The 13,393-nt window shown below is 37.8% G+C and overlaps 1 protein-coding gene across 2 annotated transcripts in view; it reads right to left on the minus strand.

The window, feature by feature from the left end:
• Positions 1 to 8,120, minus strand: part of Oxr1 (oxidation resistance 1) — a 200,000-nt gene extending 191,880 nt beyond the window's left edge. The window contains exon 1 of one of the 2 annotated variants that reach the window (XM_042672918.1): positions 7,919 to 8,120. The gene's annotated coding sequence lies outside the window, so the exon portion shown is untranslated. The remainder of the gene's footprint in view (positions 1 to 7,918) is intronic. The other variant, XM_042672920.1, reaches the window with a different exon arrangement.
• Positions 8,121 to 13,393: the final 5,273 nt, after the last annotated feature.

The following is a 13,393-nucleotide window of genomic DNA, read 5'->3' on the forward strand; positions in this document are numbered from 1 at the left end:
TGTGTGTTAATCCTTCCCTAAACACATGAAGACTGCCTGGGTAAGTACAGCTGGCTTTTACTTCTCTTTCCATCCTGAGAAACATCTAGATATAGTCCTAATACAGCAGGGACTGATGGGAGTTAATCACTGGATGGCACTGATTGCAGGCAGAGATGTCCGTTCACGAGCTGTCCTTTCTTAATGGCCAAGCAAAATATTTCAGTGTGAAAAGACACTAGCACCTTTGGCTTTCCATCACAGGAGCTGCATAGCAATACACTGACTCTAACTCTTGAACCCTGGAGAATACATACCATGTGGTGCCATTTCTAAAGGGAGCAAGGGATCATTTTTGGAGTCTTGTGCATGGCCTCCTTCATGGTTAATAGACAAGAAATCTGCACGTATACTTCTCTGAGCCCTTGGAAGTAGAATAATGAGAATCATAAGTACCCAAGTTTACTATTTGGGTTCATGTTCTAGATTTAAGAAGCTCAAAAGAGGCTCAAAAGATACATGTCCAATATACACTGTCATCTTCCAGTAGATTTATCTAGGACAGATAAAAGTTGGAGTAATGAGAAATTCTGCTTCTTTTTCATTTCTTTACCTGTTGGTACTAGTGCCCCAAGATACTGTTTTCATCATTCAAGCTTTAATTATGAAATCTATTTTTAAAATAATAAAGTTTTAAATGTGTGCAGAGCTTTGTGTCTAGCGTAGTGTTTTTTTTTTAAACTGCAGGACACAAATCATTAATAGATTATGAAACTAATTTGCTGAGTTATGATTACATGTAAAAATGAAACACAATAGACTAAAAATGTCCAAATGGATACCAAAGGAAGTGTTTTCAGGGAATTTTGTATTTGTGTGTATACACACAAAGTGGTAGCATAAAATGCCGGAAGCGGGAAGCAGGACTTGAAGGTGGTCTTTAAGATGCACCATCTCTGGTGTGCCCAGAAACACAATCCTCTGCTCTGTGAGACAGACTTTATTCCCATCATAATGTGAGAAAGGCACGACGACTCTCCTGTGTCAGATATGTACAGACACACAGGAAATACAGGAGATTTTGTCAAGGCAATTTACTTTTGTGCCAAAGTGTGCAATTCATGACTCTGCTCAGAGCTAGCAGGCCCCCTGGGCAGAGCAGGGTGCTAGGCTTTTTATCCCAGTTCAGATTGTCTCTCCTCCTTGTCAAGGAGTTAGATCCCATTCTCATTACCAACGTGAAAAAGAAGGCAATTCTTTCATTCTTATCAAAGGTTGAAAATTCATTTATTTTTCGTCACAGCTGGTTAGGAATGGGGTGGGAACAAGGTGTCTGGAAGACACAGTGGGAAGAGGTTGAGGGCAGTGGAAATCTATTCAAAAGGGGGGTCTTATTCCTTTTCACTCCATTGATAAAGATTTAGCTTTCAAATATAGCTATCTGGTCACAAGCAGAGCACCCGGTAGTGACAGTTTATTTTTTTTAAACTCCTTTGACATAAGATTTGTATTTCACATATGGCTGCTGGTAACAAGAAGTATAGTTAAAATAGTTAGACTTGAAGTCATAAAAGTAAAAAAATTCCAGAAAATATCAACGTCAGGAAATATCAACATACAATATGGAGGGACTTTGGTTTAACATAGAAGATTGCTTTTTCTCACACTAATTGGCTATGTGGCCCTGAAGAGAAGACAATTGTCTGGGACATAGGTAAGGAAGTCAGAGACCCAAAAGAACAAAACCTTAGAAAGAATATACAACAAAGGAAGCGGGTTCTCAAGCTTACAACTGAAAACAATTGTGCAGACGAGGACAATCTATTAAAAAATATTTTATTTTGATGGAGGCATAGAATTCCATTGTGTATATATACCACATTTTCTTGATCCATTCATCTACTGAGGGGCATCTGGGTTGGTTCCATATCTTAGCTATGGTAAATAATGCTGCAATAAACATAGTTGTGCTGGTAGCTTTAGTGTGGTCTTTTTTTGTAAACATTAGGGTAAATGCCCAAAAGTGGGATTGCTGGGTCATAGGGGAGTTCTATGTGAAGTCTTTAGAAAGAATGACATTTCCCCATTTGTTAGGAAATGGAAAGGCTTGGAAAAAATTATATTAAGTGAAGTAAGCCAGGCCCAAAGAAACATAGGTCCCATGGTTTCCCTTATTTGCAATATCTAGTATAGGTATGAGTCAAGCGGAAAAAGTCAGAGAATGTGATGTTAGGAAAACGAACCCTCAAATATGTATTTTAATGTTTTTGTTTCTTTCATGCATGTGTTTCTAACGCATTTATAAGATTATTTCTTTGTTGCTTTGTACGTCCCTCCCCCACAGTGTAACCCCCGCTTTCACTATATTTGATGTCAATATAACATGTGGAGGAGATGGGGACAAACAAGTCGTTTAAGGATTCAGGTGGACCTGTTGCAACAATGAGAAGTACAAAATGTCATGTCAAAACCAGCTTTACAATGTCGGTGTGGGGGGGGGGGTATGATTGGGTGGGGGGGAGGGGGGAGGCTGGGAAGGGAGGTGAAGGGTAAACAAAAGAGGAGGCTGCAATGCTTGGTAAGAAATGTATGCATTATCCTGCCCATGTAATTGTAACCCCTCTGTACAGTATGTTCTCAAATAAAATAAAATAAAATTAAAAAAAATATTTTATTTTATTGTAAAGATGCTGTATAGAGAGTTACAGTTACCTGAGTAAGGCGATGAGTACATTTCATATCAAACATTGTTAACCCCTCCTTTGTTTTTCTCCTACTAGCTCTTCCCTCCCCCGCTTCTCCCACTCCTCCCCACCAATGTAAAGTTCATTCCCAACATAGTCTCTTGTGAGTCTCATTGTTGCAGTGGGTCATCTTGTGTCAACAAGGATGATCTTGGAAGAGAATCTTCCCCTAATTAAAACCCACTAAGTACTCGGACCAGCTAACACCTTGAGGGTAGCTGATACTTTGTGCAGAGTAGCCAGGCTATCCCATGTGAATTTCTGACCTTCAGAACTAGAAACTAATAAATAAACAGAAAGACAACTTAATGACCTAACTTTTTCACTGAACAGGTGAAAATACTGACGCCAAGTAAGAGCAAACCACGTTCACTATTGCAAAAAGACAGAGAAAGCTCTTGTCTGACACACGTCTTGATATACTCATTATTTTGCTTGTAATTTGATGGACATTCATATATTTTATACCATCAGTGAGTTGCCTTTTCCCCCACTTATTTCAGATAAATAGAAACTTTATTACATCTAGCTTAAGACTTGTTATTCTCTTACAAGTAATAATTTACTTAAACTAGGCCAACTTTAATATATTTCTGTGATTAAAAAAGCTAATAGCTTAAGCCATACAAGAAAGCTGTAAGTTTAGTTTCCTAGGGTTTTCTCTGTGGAGATTAGGTCCACTCCATAAGCTTATGAAGGTAATTGAGAGACCAAAAGCAATTTCTACAGAATTTACCAAGGTCACTAAAGGAAATTTTAGTGACAAGATGTTAATTTGAAACAAACAAACAAACAAACAAACCTCTATGGTACTGAGTGTAAACTCAGGACCTCGTGCTTGCTGAGCTGATGCTCTACCACCTGAGCCACTCCACCAGCTTCGTAATTTGAAAATTCTTTAAGCTCCAGAATTATTACTTGAATTTAAACAATGAATAGGTTCACCCATTGTCAAAACTCTTTCCGTGATTCCCCTTCTCCTCCCCAAATCAGATAAACTTATATACAAGACAAAGGGTACAGAAATAAAAAAACACTGACAAAAGGGAATAAGCCAAAGGATAAAAAGGAGAAAAAAGAAATAACTACAAATAGTACAATCAAGAAAAAAAAAACCTCTTGATTCCATTTCTTGGAGTTCATTTTGATAAGCAGCATTTTATATGGTATACGCACATAGCTACTGGGCCAGGTGATCCTCTCCTAAGAATATCCTCCTTTGTTCTCATTGTGCTTAGATTGATACTCTCTAGACATGACATTGGAAATTAACTTGAAATGTGGGGGAAGGAGGGAGGGCATGGGAAAAAGTGGGGAAAATGAGAGATAGGGAAACACTTCAAAAAGAAATTTACTCATTACCTTACTTATGTAACTGTAACCCCTTTGTACAGCACCTTGACAATAAAATAAAATTTAAAAAAACACCACAAATACAGTACTGAGATTCTTTGCTACATTTAAGTGTAGTACCACATTTGGCCAGCAGAGGGGACCTGGGTTTTTTCCCCCCAGTAGTGTGATCTCAAAATTAAAACACTTTTCAATGAAAGAACAATATTAGCTGGTGGATAAATTGGTTTCCTTGATTTTCTCTGTGATATTCTCTAGGGAGTTTTTAAAACTGTTATGCTACTGAATTATCCATAGAAACTTCTCTGGCACACTCCTGTGAAGAGAGGCTGGCATCTTTGTGAGGAACACTGAACTGTCACAAGAAACATAAACTTCATCTTCAGAGTCGGGCATCTATGTCCCAGGATCCTCCTTTAACTTTTCTAAAACTTTATTTCTTACCGATAAAAATATAGGGTGATATCTGTAAAGAATTCTTGTAAGAATGACAGGATGAACTTGTCCTTAGAATATTATATTACCAATATATGTAATTGTTCATTTTCATTTTATTGTTGTTTATTAGTAATATTTTATAAAGAGATAGGTGTATGAAATGGACTTTTGATTACATATGTGCTATTATTTCAGCCATGAGAATAAGGTCTCCAGGTCTTTAGTAGAAGGATTACCTAATCCCAGTAAATTTGACAGTTCAAGTGTCTCCATTATTAGCACTGTAGCTATGTCTTTGATTATGAGTCAAATTGTTATGAACCTAATTGGTAAAAATTCAGTAGTGTGCATGCTACTTGAAATAATTCACAGTTTGTATTTCTGCATTCCATTCACTTTTTAGATTTCTATTTTCTAGGCATAGCTCTTTATTTACTGTAGTCACGGTGGTTAGGTTTTTTTTTTCTCCTTAATAAATAATACTGAGACTGTAGAATGAACTTTATCTTCGGATGGCAACATACTATCTGTAGTGAGTTCATAAATCAGAAAAGCAATAGAAGGTGGTTTAAGCGAAGAAGACATTCATGAATAGTAGCTTCAATTTTATGGGCCTTTCTAGTTGATTGGCTTTTTTTTTTAGAGCTATACTATCATAAATTTTTAAAAATTGAAATATGCATCTAGCTACACTGTCTTACTGAAATCCTCATTACCTGACCTCAGTCATGCTCAATGACACCAAGCTGGTTGTCTATTGAAAAATAAGACTTGAAAATCTGAATCTGAAGAAAGAGGGTATTAGTAGACTTAGAAATAGTATGGAATTAGGTTTCTTGATTATAGCCATTCTTAACTGGGGTGAGGTGGTATATCAATGTTGTTTTGATTTGCATTTCTTTTATGGCTAGAGAAGTTGAGCATCTCTTCATGTGTCTATTGGCCATTCTTATTTCCTCTTCAGAGAAGTCTCTCTTTTAAGTCTTTAGCCCACTTATTAATCAGGCGGTTGTTACTTTGAGGATTTGTTGTGGGGGATTTAATTTTTTTGAGTTCTAAACATATTTTAGATATGAGACCCTTGTCCACTGTATGGCCAGTGAAGACCTTCTCCCAATCTGTGGACTTTCTATTGATCTTGCTAGCTCTGTCCTTTGCCATGCAGAAGCTCTGCAGCTTCATTCAATCTTATTTGTCCAACCTTTCTTTGATTTGTTGTGTTTCTGGGGATGTGGCCAAAAGGGAACACTACTGCACTGTTGGTGGGAGTATTCATCATAGCTAAGATACAGAACCAATCCAGATGCCCCTCGGTAGATAAATGGATCAAGAAAATGTGGTAAATATATACAATGGAATTCTATGCCTCCATCAGAAAGAATGATATCGCCCCATTTGTTAGGAAATGGAAAGACTTGGAAAAAATTATATTAAGTCAACCAAGCCAGACTCAAAGAAACATAGGTCCCATGGTTTCCCTTATCTTCAGTAACTAGTATATGTCTAGGACAAGCAGAAGAGGTCAAAAGCTATGTACATATGACCATATAACTTGATGCTAAGCAAAATGAACCCAGGACAGGGGTTCTTTTTCATGTACTTATAATGTAATATGTGATTTTTTTGTTGTTTCTTTGTATGTTCTTCCCCCATGGTACAACCCCTGTTGTCACCATATTTGACTCTGGTGTCCTGAATCTCGTATATACATTTTTCTAATTTCGGGAGGGAAAGAGAAATAACAAAATGCTGAAATAAGGATTCAGGATGAACCATTGTAATAATGAGATGTACAAGACAGTATGTTGAAAATGAACTTTACATGTTTGCAGGGGAGGTGGAGGGGAGGGAGGAGTCAGGGAGGTGGGGAGGGAAAGGATGGTAGGGGAAAAACAAAGGAGAGTGTAACAATGCTCAATAGGAAATGGACTCATTACCTTGCTCATGTAACTGTAACCTCTCTGTACAGTATCTTTACAATAAAAAATATATTAAAAAAAAGAAATAATATGTAAAGCTACACAAAAGGAAATCATGGTTTAGCAATTAGATAATCACTACACCTACATGGAGATAACTCTTCAACTTGAAGGAAGCAAATTAACTTCTGCACATTAGAAAATTACCTGACAAAGCCCCCCCCCCCCCCCACCAGCCACACACACACAGTTGAGTGTGAGAGTCAGAAGTAGAAATCTGGTTTCCAGGTTATAATCTCTACATAAGGATACTAAAATATCTGAGAAAGATTTGATCATCTCAAACATTGCATATTGGGATAGTGGGGATGGTGCCAAAGGAAATGTGACCATTTCAGTATAATTTTAGTAAACCATCAAGTCACATTTGCCATGGTTACAACTTTTGAATGTGACTAGATGCTTCCCACATGAAGCAGTACTCAAAGCTAAAGCAGCCAGTCAGGCGCCTGTGGCTCACACCTGTAATCCTAGCTTCTCAGGAGGCTGAGATCTGAGGATCGAGGTTCAAAGCCAGCCTGGGCAGGAAAGTCTGTGAGACTCTTATCTCCAATAAACCCTAGAAAACTGGAAGTGGCGCTGTGGCTCAAGCAGTAGAGCGCTCTCCTTGAGCTGAAGAGTGCAGGGACAGCACCCAAGCCCAGAGTTCAAGTCCCATGACTGCCCCCCCCCCACAAAAAAAGCTAAAGCAACCATCTTAATGGGTGGCTTTATTTCTTCTGCTTATCATTCACTAGCATAAGCCATTGAAATAATTATTGCTAACATTTGTCCAACAATGTGCTAATAAACAAATGTAGTTACACAGAAGCTGATAATTCACTGCTTATAATGGTCCAATAAGGCTGACAATTACAGGTTATTATTTCATCTGGGAAAAGAGAGACATAATACCCACAACACACTATTCACCTGTCTCACTGAAGTTATGCAATGTTCAAAGCCCAAATAGATCCACAATGTAGTAACTTTTAACCATCATTTTGTGGCTTTGTTAGTTAGAGGCTGATATCAACCACTGTCTTTACAACCTGACAGAACAGGGTCAGAGGCTCAGAAGCCTGAAGTGAAAATGAAAAAGAACAAAAACAAAACACAAGAAAGGCACTGGCTGGAAAATGGCTGAAGTGAAAATAGCAACACATCAGCTTAAAAAATGGAAAAACCCCACATATAAATGTATTCCCCATGGGGTTAAGATAGAAAAGGTCCCTAAGTCTGTGTTTTTATTTAACTTTGCTGAAAGTTCTCAGTATTTTTCCATCTTCCTGTTGAGAGCATATAAAAGAATGTCCAAATAAACTCTCCAAAAGATACATGTATTATATAACAGACGACCATCTTCCCAAGTCCACAGCTATACAAATCCTCAGTGCTATTTAGGGAAGTCCATCGGTTCATTGACATATAATGTCTGGTACTCACCAATGGTGTAGAATCTCTTCAGTTCACTCCTTCGGGAAGGATGCTTCTGAGTATTCGCTGCATTATTCTGCTCTTCTTCAATGATAGGGGACTTAGGTGTGACAGGGGTCTTAGGTGCTGGGGGTTTACTGGCTTGTGATGTTTGTTTTCCTGCACCTGGCAGAGGGTTGAACCCCTGGGCAGTAATATCCACCGACTGGGACTTTTTCTTCAGCCTGCAGAGAAAGAATATCATATGTCATGACACTGCTTCAAGAGTTTTCTTTCTGTTCCATGTTTACCATCATCATAATTGTTCACTCAACAACAGAGCCATATTTGAAAGAGAAACAGATTTCTTCAGAAATTACGGGCATTCTCTATAGGATTTCAACACTAATTCTTCAAAGATTATTGAAATGTGTATGTGGGGGAACATCAGACTAATGATTCAGAAAGGTGTCGCTAAAATGAAGGAAAATATACAGGGAGAAAGGAATGCAGTTTTTCCAAGACTATTTTCCTATGCCTCCTACTTTTCATGAGTTGAAATAGACTGTCATTCATTCATTCCTTGAATGGCTTCTCTGCACCATGTCCTGCTTGGAGCATCAAGAAGCACAGTGAAGAGAACAGGTAAAATACCTGCCATCATACAGCTCTTATTCCAATGGAGGGAGACCAACAGCAAGTAAGTGAACAGATTAATGAATAATGAATTAGGTGATGGCTTATATTTTATCAAGTGCTACATCCTACAACTATGTGATACTCCTGCACACACTTCAAAATGCCTAAGCATTGCATGGCCTCTTTGGAATAAACAAAGGACACCATACTAAAGTCTACTAGGCCAAAGAAAGCAGAAAATACCAATCTACATCCTTTCAGTCTTTCTCGTCATCCCCATCACTTTTCGTAAGCAAGACTCCAGGAGAAACATGTCTTGTGATTCATTATTTATTGTTTGAGATCTAGAACAGTAAGAGTAGGTTTTCTAGCTTAATACTAGACTTCCATTTTGCACATTCTTAGAAAGCAGAATCGTGTGGGTAATTCAATTACACCCTAACAATTCTAAAAATGACTATTGAGCCTGAAAGGAAACCCGCTAAATGCTACCTTCAATTTCCAAGTTTTGTGAAAGAGAAAGTCTTTCTACAATGCAAACCATGTTCATAATTAAATGTGTGAAACAAACGTAAACATAGCATATTGGAATATGTAGGTGTACATGCAATAGGATAGCCTCTGATGATAAAGGAAACATTGCAAATGGAGATAAAAATAATCTCTTCATAGGACTGAAAAGACCTTTGTTTAAAGTTCTCTGCATTTCCAAAAGAAAATGAATGCCAATGTCTGGGATGGGGGTACAAAACCATCGCTCTTGGCCTAGCTCCTGTAAGCGGGAATTTGTAATACTGGGAATTTGTAATACTTGCTTTCTCTTATTCTTCCGCTTTTGAGAGTGGAAAATAACTATCTTTTTCTGCTTTTCAGGGTTTCCAATATCTTGTTTTCATCATGATAATAATGTTGTTTCCTCATCTTTTAAACATACCAAGAAGACCTAATAAATATCCTACCGACTGGTATACATCATAGCAACTCCATAGAAAGAGTTCATAAGCAGGAGTCCCTATGTCTTTATGAGTACATAGTGGGAGGACGGAATTTTGATTTTAAAACTCTCAGAGATGCTGAGGTGATTTTTTAAATCATTATTTTAGTCTCCTCTGGACCTTATGATGTAAGGCAGGGCTCATTCCTATAACGTTAGCTGCTCAGGAGGTTGAGAGCTGAGGATTGTGCTTCAAAGCCAGCCCAGGTTCAAGTATCTATGAGGCTCTAAGAGCCAATTAATCAGCAAAAATCCAGAAATGGAGGTGTGGCTCAAGTGATGAGCACCTGCCTAGAAAAAACTATCCAAGTGAGACTATGATGCCCTACATTCAAATCTCAGTACCAGTGCCATGCACGTGCACACGCATGCGCACGCGCACACGCATGCGCACACACAGAGATATTAGGTCGTTAGATAAATATAAAACCTGCAGGAGGAGCAGTGGTGGACATAGTAGGACCACTCATGCTGCACTGGGGAAAAAACAAGAGAAGAAGCTGTACGGCAGTCCTTTATTTGGTGTGCTCTGTGATATTTCTCTTGCGATAGTCCCAAAGCACTTCAGAAAGCGAACGTGTAGGACAAGCACTGGTAAGGAAGCATCTTCAGGAAAGCCACAGGAGAAGGCTGAGATGGGTCACCCCTGCACACGCTGTACAGAAGTTAATTCAGAATGGACCGAAGATCTAAATGTAAGGCCTGGAACTTTGAAACTGCTGCAGGCAGACATAGAAAAGACAGGGGAAAACACAGGCATAGGCAATGACTTTCTAAACAAGACTCCAATAGCTCAGGAAATAAGAACAAGAATTCACAATTTGGGGTGTATCATATTAAACAGCTTCTGTACAACAAAGAGAATCATTTCCAGAATAAAGAGACAAACTATTTTTTAATTTTTTTTATTGTCAAAGTGTTGTACAGAGGAGTTTCAGTTATATAAGTAAGTAATGAGTCTATTTCTTGTCAAACTTGTTACCTTTCCCTCAATTTTCTCCTACAGTTTCACTGCACTGATTTGATATATATATATATATATATATATATATATATATATATATATATATATATATACATATATGTACCTTGAGAATAACAGCATCTTGCTTATTACAATACACACAATGGCCACACTACCTGAAACTAAATCCATCATCTGATACTTACAAAATCTATAGCCTTGGGAATTCCTCCTAACACCTTCTTGTCCCAGTTTTGTCACTTCTAAAGTGAAGATACTAATGATACGTCTGTTATAAAATGTATGTGATAAATCAATATTAGGAAACCCAGAACAGCATGTAGCATAGAGCAGGTGTTATATAAGTTTTTGCCTTAAGCATAAATAAGAAAGCATGGTCAGTCATTGGCCATTTATGATGTATCAGTTACAAGGCCAACACATACATTGTTCCATTTGTCAATCACAAGAAATATATGAGATAGGTATTATATTTCCTATTTGCATACAGGTCAATTGAGACTTTCGGAAATCTGATGGGACTACATTTTAGTGAAGCTGGCATTCAGTTAGATATCTAGATCTAAAAGCTATATTTTGGAATTAAGTGAGATAGACAAATTTCAACTCACAAATTAGGAGATATTAGTCAACAGCTTGGACAGTCTAGGTCTTATCTAGAATAATGACATTCATGTTATCTGTCTGCTTTACCTAAGAAAGTTATAGTAAGCATATAGCTGGTGCAATTCCAGCTATCTACAGTGGTTGTAGGAGGTACACAACTTCTCACTTGGCTTCACTCGTTTCCTATATACCAATGTGCATCTCAGAGCCACCTGGATGCATGTGAATGGCTAGATTCCAAAAGCCTGACACTTGCGGTCCTTGTCAGTAACTTCTAGCGAGAAGGCCATCTGCGGTTTGTATATCTCATTACTGTTAGAGAAGCTGTCTCCTCACTTCCTGAAAGAGCTAATGCAAGGACATTATTGAAACTAGTAAAAGTGCTGAGGGTGCAGGTTTTCAAGTTGCATACTGTGACTGCTGCAAAAGATTCTAGTCTCTCAGAAAGAGCTTTGGGGAGCAAATGCCTACAAGATTTTTCACATTGCAAAATTAAAGGCTTTTGTTAACCCTCCTCTGCAGTCAGACTGGAAAAAGAAATCGGCAGCTAAAAACAAACCACTAAAATCAGCAAAAGCAAGCATATTCTGAAGTTGAACCACAGAAGAAATGATAGATTAGAAAGTTATTCATTAAACAAGAAAACAATTCCCTGGAGATGAAGAAAAGGTCAAGTCTATACTACTCTAGGATGGCATGGGTCAGACTCTTTTATGTATCTCTAACAAGTAGGATCGAGTTCAATCTTTACTTAGTGTGAAATTAGCAAGTACAGAATTTTCATTTGCTATTCAAAACCAATGCAAAATGCTTACACAGAAATCTTTGGGAAAGCAAACTGGTATTGGAACAGTTCATGGACTATCTCTATAGCTTACTATTAAAAGACATGTTTCTAATCAGATATTCATTCCAAGAAATCCATGCTTTCCTTTACCTTAAAATTTTTAGGGACTAGAAAATTCAAGCTAGGAGTTGCTTGCTAGAAATTCTAACAAAAACAAAAAAATTCACCATAACTGAATTCAACTCTGAAAAGGAAGGTCAGATTAAGTTGAAACCAAGTCCAGAAGCATACATGGAGTCATTGATCTTCTACCTAATTTTATGCCATGAATACTATAAAATTAAATTCCCCAACAATTCTCCCTCTTCAGAGTTCAATAAACATTAGAGGTTAGCATTATTCTGACCATTCATGAAAAAGTCACTCAAATTCTTTAGGTTTGCCAGCTGGTTGACTATATCCCAAGGTTTCAATAACTCAGAGAAAAGAAGCAAATAGAGAAATATTTTCTACTAGAAATCTTCACAAACAGATCAACTTAGTTACGACCTTCATGAAAATCTTAGTCTAGTCATCAATTGACTCAAAGGGCTTGGCACAGTCTTTGTCATATAGCAGACAATAAATGAACAGATGAAGAAGGGAAGGAAGGAAGGAAGGAAGGAAGGAAGGAAGGAAGGAAGGAAGGAAGGAAGGAAGGAAGGAAGGAAGGAAGGAAGGAAGGAAGGAAGAGAGGGAAGAAGGAAGGGAGGGAGGGAGAAAGGAAGGAAGGGAGGGAGGGAGGGAAGGAGGTAGAGAGGGAGGGAGGAAGGAAGGAAGGGAGGGAGGGAAGGAGGGAGGGAGAGAGGGAGGAAGGGAGGGAGGGAGGAAGGGCTTCTTCACAGCAACAAAGAAAGAAGGCAAAAATACAAGCAAGTCTACATGTAGAGAATCACCAACACACACATACCCCCCAAAAAACAAAAGGAAAACTGAAAGAATGTGATATCATGTACATCATAGCTGATATAATGATACATAAACATGTAGTATCATCTCCTCTCCAACCCTTAAGAGGATTTATGCTGCCATTGGGTTAGAAGAAGGAAATCATTTCATCTCCATCATTAAAATGATAATAAAACAATATCACAATTCTCTATTCACTAAGTCCTGTCTTGTACAAGCTATCATGTAGACGTGTCATGGAAATTACAGTAGAATAGCAAGAACAAGGGCTCTGGAATTAAAGATCTGGGATCAACTTCAGAAAGTCAATGCTTTTTAAAAAACAAATAATGGGACATTTAAATTTCTCTTAATTGTGTTTATTAGAAGCATGTACCATATGTTCTTGGAACAAACATCAAGAGTTTTGCACATCATCTTATTTCTTTAGGATTTTGAAATAATGTTAATAGTTGTAAATTTTTATTCTATTGAAAGCAATCACTTTGAAATTACACAAATACCCAGGTTTTTTTTTTTTTTTTCAGTTTTGCCAATGGAACTTCA

This window comes from Dipodomys spectabilis, unplaced genomic scaffold (genome assembly GCF_019054845.1).
Source record: "Dipodomys spectabilis isolate Male_0828 unplaced genomic scaffold, ASM1905484v1 ptg000783l, whole genome shotgun sequence".
Taxonomy (NCBI): Eukaryota; Metazoa; Chordata; class Mammalia; order Rodentia; family Heteromyidae; genus Dipodomys; species Dipodomys spectabilis.